Genomic DNA, 9,024 nt, shown 5'->3' with positions numbered 1-9,024 from the left:
CCCCCAGGCTATTCTTTCTACGTAGGGAGGGGACGGGGAGGGAAATTGGAGATAGAACCACAGACAGCCTTGGCATCTCCTTCAAAAGTTTTTAATGATCTCAAGATGGAGACAGCAGACAGTAAACCACTGAATCAAGCGTGGGGCCCCGAGTGGCCGGGAAGTCTATGCCCACGAAGCTGGCTCTGATGGCGAGTTTGTATGCCAACGAGAATAATCTGTTTGTTTGTTTATTTATTTATTTATTTATTTATTTATTTATTTTTGTTTTTGAGAATAATTTGCGTAAAAGAAAGATGCTGATAATGTAGGAAAGAAGAAATACCTTAAGGCATGACATCTGGGGGAGAAAACAAGATGGCAGGACCCTGAGTCTGTGTAGAGGGATTAGACAGGAGGGGGCCAGGCCCTCTGTCGTAACAGCGAGAAAGACAGATGTGGGGGTATATGGAAGTATGCTAGTGATGGCTGGGGTGGCTTCCATTGTCTCAGTGATGGCTGAGGCCAAGCTCCCAGCCAAGAGGGAGAGGGTGGCAGGAGGAACAAGGGTCTTCATAGAAAGCAAGTGCGTGTGGAAGATGGTTGGGGTTGAGTGTTGCCAGTTAAAAAAATGGAGGGCGAGCGAATAGAGGGGGTTGTCAAGAGTCAGAGTAAGACAGGAAAGGGAAGGAAGGAAGGAAGGAAGGAAGGAAGCAATCTGGATTAGGTTGAAAAATTACTGTTGAAGGGACACCCCAGGTGGTGAGTTGAGCACAGAAGTTTGGATCAGACAGCAGAAGGTTTAAACGAATTTCTGGGGTGACAAGGCCCAGGATAGCTCCAGGGAGGTGTGGGTTCGGTTGCAGGAAATGGTCTCTGTTGATGAGGAAGGCTGGGAAGGCCAGCAACATCCAGCTGAATTTACCAAGAACGATGACAGGGCACAGAGCAGAGCAGGAGGCTTTGGGACAAGTGCTGAAGGTTTCACACTGTTTTTCAAGATGGAGGCCAAGAATGCACTATTTGAAAATGTTCTCTTACAGGGGCGCCTGGGTGGCTCAGTTGGCTGAGTGTGGGACTTCAGCTGGGGTCATGATCTCACCGCTCGTGGGTTTGAGCCCTGTATCCTGCTCTGTGCTGACAGAACCTGGAGCCTGCTTCAAATTCTTTGTCGCCCTCTCTCCTTGCCCCTACCCCACTCGCGCGCGCGCTCTCTCTCTCTCTCTCTTTCTCTCAAAAATAAACATTAAAAATTTTGTTTCTTACAAACATCTTTCTGTCTTCAGTTTTGAGGTTCCCTGGTTCTCTCATTTCATCAGATTATCTCGAATAGCTCGGGGGTGGGGGCGGGGGGGGGGGGGCGGGTGCCGGAGGAGCCGCACTTCTCTCCCTGGGCCAGGAGGGGGCGCAAGAGATTGCAGCCAAAGAGTGACTGGAGGGAAGGCTCTGGACCACAAAGCGGATGGAGCTCAGGAACCGCTGGGCCTCCTCTCCATCTGTGTCCCTCCGAAGGCAGGTAGGGGCTGGGGCCACCTGAGGGTTGGTTCACCTGAGAGCTGCAGGGATCCCTGGCTTGTGGTTGCCGCACCCCACCCCGGCCTCGAGCCGCACCCTGTCTTCCCCTCTGCCATCTCTCTTAGAGATCTCATCCTACCCGCCCTGATCCAGGATGATCTGTCCAGATCCTTAAGTGCATCTGCTAAGACCCTGTTTGCAAACAGGGTCATGGGTCACAGGGTCTGGGGGTTAGAAGGTAAAGCTATCTTTTGGGGGGGCCACCATTCAACCCACCACACCTTTCTTTTCTCTCTAGTTAAATAACCCAATGGGTGACCCACTTTATTTGGGTGAACATGTTGGTAACAGTTACCGAGTTTTTACTATATCCTGCCCGAGCTAAGGTCTTTACCGGGGCCCCTTGTTTACTGCTCACAGGTACCCCCGGGGCACACAGTGCTGTCCGCCCTCGAGAAAGTGGAGGCTTCAGTGGGTGAGCTGCAGACCAGGCATCCAACCCGGGGACGCTGCCCTCTCAGTCCCACGCTGCCTCCTCTCTCTGGGTGGGATCTCCTTTCTACCAAGAAGATTCTCGCAGTTAGAAGGATTCGAGTAGCTCGAGGCGTCCCAAGTCTCGTGCAGAGGGGGAAAGAGGGGGCTGGCAATGCGAAGCGTAAACACTGTGACCCTGGGAGCACCGAAGCGTCACCAGCAGGTTACGGAGAATGGAGGGGAAGGCCAGCGTCGGAACCAGCTTCTCTTAGTGGCGAACCCAACTGCCTGCTACGGGGCGCCGGGGGGGGGGGGGGGGGTCCCGGACCTCAGGTTGGGGGGGTGCCTGCAGGGGGACGACGCTTGCGAGGAGAAGGCCGCCCAGCAGACCTGCAGGTGCCGGCGAGCGCATGTGCACCGTGGGCGCGCCTGCGGCCCCCAGGTGTACCACGCAGGGGTGGGGTGGCCGAGGGCAGGGGTTGGGGGGGAGGCCGGCAGCTCAGGCTTATGAAGAAGTACCCTGGGTGCGGAGCTTCCCGGAAGCGCGTTTCCAGTCTCTCCACCGCGGGCGGCGCCTGCACCAGGGCTCCGGGCTCCTCGGGTGTTGGAGTGCCAGGGGTCCGGCTCTCTGCTGGTCCTCCTCCACGGCAAGGAGCGGCCTGCGGTGGCCCCGGACCCAGATGCAGAGGACTCGGAGGCCTGTTCCACGAGTCTGCTGGTGCCTATGCAAATAAAGGGTTTCTCCGAAGCGCTTTCCTTCCAGGGGCTGCGGAACCAACCCTTGGGACTGTGGAGACCCGCCCTCCCGCATCTGACGGCATCAAAGCCCGGCGAGCAGCATTGCGGCAGCGACCAGGGCATGAACTGCATCCTCTGGACCGGATGTGAAACCTGGAGGGGTCGGTCCTGCAACTGCCGGGCTGCCCCGCTCGGAGCTCGGAGGCGGCTTGGAGTCCGGGGGGGGGGGGGGGGGGGGGGGGCGGGGTCGGGGACCCCAGGGCCTATAGCACCAGATCAGAGAGCGTTCATGCAGTGTGGGCCAAGAGGTGTTTTATTTTAATTAAAAACAATTTTTTTTTTTTTTTGAGAGAGAGAGAGAGAGCGCGCGTGCATGAGCGGGGGAGGGGCAGAGAGAGCAGGGGACAGAGGATCTGAAGCAGGCTTTGTGCTGAGAGCAGCAAGCCCCACGCGGGACTTGAAACTCACAAATCACAGGATCGTGATCAAATCCGTGCTCAACCAACTGAGCCACCCGGGGGCCCCCAAGAGGCGCTTCAGAAGCCAGCTGCCCATGCCCCCGCCTCCCCCCCCCCCCCCCCCCCCCAAGCGGACATCCCTTTCTCCCATCTCTCACCTGCAGGGAGCTGGCTATGCCATGTCGCTGGGCAGGATCTCACGAATAATCTTCCTTACTACATCGTTTGGGGACATACTTGTCAGTCTCTGGACAAAGTCAATGCTATCTAGTAACCGCCGCGGGGTCTGCGGCCCTCAGCCCTCTCCGCTGGCCCACGTTGCTCACACGCTGCCAGCCACGGGCCAGAACCTGCACGCGAGAGGGGAAACGCAGCCTGGAGAGTCACACGCTGGCATCGAGACGTCACGGGTCAGACCTCAAATGAGGGCGAGTCTGCAAGCCGACCAACTGTATCTCTGCTGCTAAAGAGAAACCTGTCAGAAGAGGCACGGGCAGCAGCCGGCCCCGGTGCCCTGCGGTGCTGTCGGGGGCAGAGGCGGCCTCGGCCTGGAGGCCCCCCGGGTCACTGGCAGGGGTGGCCGATGACATGGATGTTTGGGGCATCTTGGCCTGGTGTCCTTACCGGATTGGTGGGACTGCCTCCCCATGTTCCTATCGTACTGACCTGAATGCCTTCCATGGTGATTTGGCCTTTTTCTCCCTTTATTTTTATTTTTATTTATTTTTTAAATTCGCATCCAAGTTAGTGTATAGCGCAACAAGGATTTCAGGAGTAGATTCCTTCTACCTGCGTGTGCCGCGAGGGAGGGCGGGTATCAGCATGCCAACCCCCGAGGGCCACCACGTGGTCTCCCGCAACAAGCGCACTTTGCAGAGCGGATGGGAATGTCACCGTGCCCTTCAAAGTCATATATGTCCCTGGGCCGCAAGGAGGTCAGGTGACACCAACGTGTCGCATCAGGTTTTAAGAAACTCAATCCGTATTTAGCAGTAACTGATGCAAACAGGGACGGGTCGGATGGCATCTTGCCTTGTTCATAACAACTACCAGGAAGCCACATCTTGAATGACGAAGTCGGTCTGAGGGCCAGGTTTTGTGCTATTTGCCAAAACTCCTAGTCAGTATCGGCATACCTCAGCGATAGTGTGGTTTGGCTCCAGATGACTGCCATCAGGCGAACATTGCAATAACGTGAGTCAAATGAACATTTTGGTTTCCCAGTGCAGATGAAAGTTACGTTTAACTGTGGTCTATTAAGCATGCGATAGCATGATGTCTAAATTAATGTGCATGCCTTTACTAAAAAATACTTTGTTAAAAAATGTTAAACGTCACTCGAGCTTCCAGCAGATCATAATCAGTAATCTGTGATCAGCCACGGATCACCGTGACAAATATAAGAAGGAAGAAGTTTGAAAGAGCAAAAGTTACCAAAATATGACAGAGACACGAAATGAGCAAATGCTGTTAGAGAAATGATCCCTACAGACTCGCTCCACAAACCTTTAATTTGTAAAAAAAAAAAAACACAAAACCAACAAAACCCAGTATGTGTGAAGCACAGTGAAACAAGTCTGCCTGTATCTGCTCGGTGGCCTCCTGAACGCCTCCCTTGAACAGGGAGGTGAGACACCCTCACAGCTCAGTGGGACTTTTTCTTTCCCTACTTTCTCAGCCTTGTCACCCAGCTGGTATGCGAACCAGCTGTGTGTGAGAAGGTCTCCAAGCAATGGTGGGGTCTAATGAGAGGAGATGAGATCCATTGATTTTTACCAAGAAAAATAGGCATGTCTATTTACTTTGAGAGAGAGAGAGAGAGAGAGAGAGAGAGAGAGAGAGAGCGTGTGCCAGCAGAGGAGGGACAGAGAGAGAATCCCAAGCAGGCTCTGTGCTCAGTGCAGAGCCCGACGTGGGGCTCGATCCCAACTACTGTGAGATCATGACCTGAGCCAAAACCAGGAGTCAGACACTTAACCCCTGAGCCACCCAGGCGCCCCTACTGAGAAACTTTTTACACAAGCCAAAGGTAACTTGGAAAGGTGGGGTGTAAATGGATAAGAGTACAGATGCTCTGGATGAAACAGAAAGGGGGGGACCCCCGTCCCACCTACCAGGGACAAGCTATTCTGAACAGTTTGGAAACCACCAGACTCGGGTGTGAGGATGGGAAATTGGGAGGGGGACAGGGCCACTTACCCAAGCTGGGGCACGGGACAGAGGACGGCGAGGTCAGATAAAAGTGTCAAAACCCAAGTCTGGCAGCAAGGGGGGACGCATGTATATACATACATGTCTACAGAGTATAAATCAGATACATAGTGTATCATCAGTCTTCAGGGAAGACAAGAAATCTTCGTAACGGAGTAATGAAAAGACTTAAATATATTTTAACACCTCTCCCTGTCAGAACTCTGTTGAGCCTAATATAGCAACATTACTGAGTTTTAGGTCAACACCTTTAGAAATGCTTGGAATGTGACCTGTGACTTTCATCTTTAGAGACTGTGGGTTCAAGCCCCATGCTGGGCTCTGCGCTCCACAGTGTGGAGCCTGCTCGGGATTCTCTCTCAAATGAAGATAGACAGATAGTCAAAGCCTGGTGCTAACGGCTTATTAATGTAGGAATAATCAGCCAACCATTTACTTAAAATGCTGTTCAACAGTGGACTTCAAGCTGTATTACAAAGCTGTAATCATCAAGACAGTATGGTACTGGCACAAGAACAGACACTCAGATCAATGGAACAGAATAGAGAACCCAGAATTGGACCCACAAACATATGGCCAACTAATCTTCGACAAAGCAGGAAAGAATAGCCAATGGAATAAAGACAGTCTCTTCAGCAAGTGGTGCTGGGAAAACTGGACAGTGACATGCAGAAGAATGAACCTGGACGACTTTCTTACACCAGACACAAAAATAAACTCAAAATGGATGAAAGACCTAAATGTAACACTGGAAGCCATCAAAATCCTCGAGGAGAAAGCAGGCAAAAACCTCTTTGACCTTGCCCACAGCAACTTCTTACTCAACATGTCTTCAGAGGCAAGGGAAACAAAAGCAAAAATGAACTATTGGGACCTCATCAAAATAAAAAGCTTCTGCACGGCGAAGGAAACAATCAGCAAAATTAAAAAGCAACCAACGGAACAGGAGAAGATATTTGCAAATGACATATCGGATAAAGGGTTAGTGTCCAAAATCTATAAAGAACTGATCAAACTCAACACCCAAAAAAACAATCCAGTGAAGAAATGGGCAAAAGACATGAATAGACACTTCTCCAAAGAAGACATCCAGGTGGCCAACCGACACATGAAAAAATGCTCCACATCACTCATCATCAGGGAAATAGAAATCAACACCACAATGAGATACCACCTCACACCTGTCAGAATGGCTCACATTAACAACTCAGGCAACAACAGATGTTGGTGAGGATGCGGAGAAAGAGGATCTCTTTTGCATTGTTGGTGGGAATGCAAGCTGGTGCAGCCACTCTGGGAAAGAGTGTGGGGGTTCCTCAAAAATTAAAAATAGAACTACCCTACGACCCAGCAACAACACTAGGTATTTATCCAAGGGGTACAGGTGTGCTGTTTCGAAGGGGCACATGCACCCTGATGTTTATAGCAGGACTATCAACAATAGCCAAAGTATGGAAAGAGCCCAAATGTCCATTGATGGATGAATGGATAAAGATGTGGTGTATACACACACACACACACACACACACACACACACACACACACACAATGGAGTATTACTCGGCAATCAAAAAGAATGAAATCTTGCCATTCGCAACTACGTGATGGAACTAGAGGGTATTATGCTAAGCGAAATTAGTCAGAAAAAGACAAATATCATATGACTTCACTCATATGAGGACTTTAAGGTACAAAACAGATGAACATAAGGGAAGGGAAGCAAAAACAACATAAAAACAGGGAGGGGGACAAAAACTCTTAAGTATGGAGAACAAACAGAGGGGTTACTGGAGGGGTTGTGGGAGGGGGGATGGGCTAAATGGGGAAGGGGCATTAAGGAATCTACTCCTGATCATTGTTGCACTACATGCTAACTTGGATGTAAATTAAGAAAAATAAAATAAAAATTTAAAAATAAACATTAAAAAATTAAAAATGCTGTTCAACAAATCTCCAACATGGTGCAAGAATTGGGAATTACTTTAGATTTGTGGTAATCACTTTAGGCTTAGCTATTTTATAACAGGTAGAGTAAAAAGTACCTATGTATGCATCACTCATGACGTTAAAAAATGCATGGGGCACCTGGGTGGCTCAACTGGTTAAGCATCTGACTCTTGGTTGCAGCCAAGGTCATGATCTCACGGTTTGTGAGTTTGAGCCCCGCATCAGGCTCCACACTGACAGTGCAGAGCCTGCTTGGGATTCTCTCGCTCTACACACCCCCACCCCTGCCCCGGCTTGCTCTCTCAAAATATATAAACGTAAAAAAAAAAAAAATCTCTTTTAAAAAACGCATGAAGTCCTGTGCATTTTTAAACTTGATAGCATTTGTGAAAATTAAAAATGTGTTCTAAGTACAAATTTATTGAGTCTTGGCATATTTATATTAGTCAATGTGTATGTCTATATTTGAAAATTGTATAATATCTGTTCCTTTATAAAAACTGAAAAATCCAGGTAAGTGAAGACAAATAATGCCAGCAGAGAAACACTGCTAATCAACTGTTTTCAGGTGCAGACACACTGTACTTTATTCTAAATAACTGGTGATGTTCAATTTCCATGCTTTTTTGAAAGGTGATTTTGGAGTGAACAAAATTCAGTTTTGTTTTTTTGTTTTTGTTTTTTTGAGAGACAGAGAAAGTGAGCAGGGGAGGGGCAGAGAAGAGTGGGAAAGATAGAATTCCAAGCAGGCTCCACACTGTCAGCACGGAGTCCGATGCGGGGCTTGAAACGTGAACCATGAGATCATGACCTGAGTTGGAACCAAGAGTTGTACGCTTAACCAAATGAGCCACCCAGGAGCCCCAGTTGCAACTTATTTTTAAAAATGTTTTAACTTTTAGTTTTTTAAAAGGTAAGCTCTACACCCAAAGTGAGGCTTGAGCTCACGACCCCAAGATCAAGAATCGCATGGTCTATCAACTGAACCTGTCAGCCGCCCCCATTGCAACTTATTTTAGAAGGTGATACTACATTGCCAATATTAGAGTGCTGTGTAGGAAGCATCCTGAAAACAAATAACACACGCCGAACCGTGAGCATACTGACCGGTATGGTTTTGGGAAAGCCAGATTTGAAGAACGATGACCCTTGTCTCACTACTGCCAGCCCTGGAAAGTATTAGAAGCCCTCGCATGTTATATCCTTGTCCCCATACACAAAAGCACAGACAAGCTGCAAGGAAACAAGAGCACAGACAAGCTGCAAGGGCGCACTTCAAACCAAACTACTATTGGGTGGTGAAATGAGGGGACTCCTTCTCCTTTATAAAGTGACTTGGTGTCAGTGATGCGAAAATATTTTTTAACGCTGTCAAATTGCAAAAAAATTAAATGCATTTATACAAACAGTCTCATATTCTGGGTATATTTTTCTTTGCTAATTAATATTTTATCAGTATAAGACATAGGTCATAGGAGCTAAGGGAAAATACTAAAAATATACAGATTTTGGTCAGGCCTGGATCAAACTCACAATGTCAAAACAGAAAAACAGGTTGAAATTGCACAAGACTAATTTGTAAGTTTTGCGTGTTTGGCATTAGTTAACAGTTAAAAGCAGTGATGATATATACTCTATTAGTAGGCAAGCATTCAAGTAACAGGAAACAATTTAAAATTTATTAGGCATTTTGTTTAAAAAA

Source organism: Puma concolor, chromosome D3 (assembly GCF_028749965.1).
Source record: "Puma concolor isolate L17-30 chromosome D3, mPumCon1.1.hap2, whole genome shotgun sequence".
Classification (NCBI taxonomy): Eukaryota; Metazoa; Chordata; class Mammalia; order Carnivora; family Felidae; genus Puma; species Puma concolor.
This window is presented reverse-complemented; position numbering follows the sequence as displayed.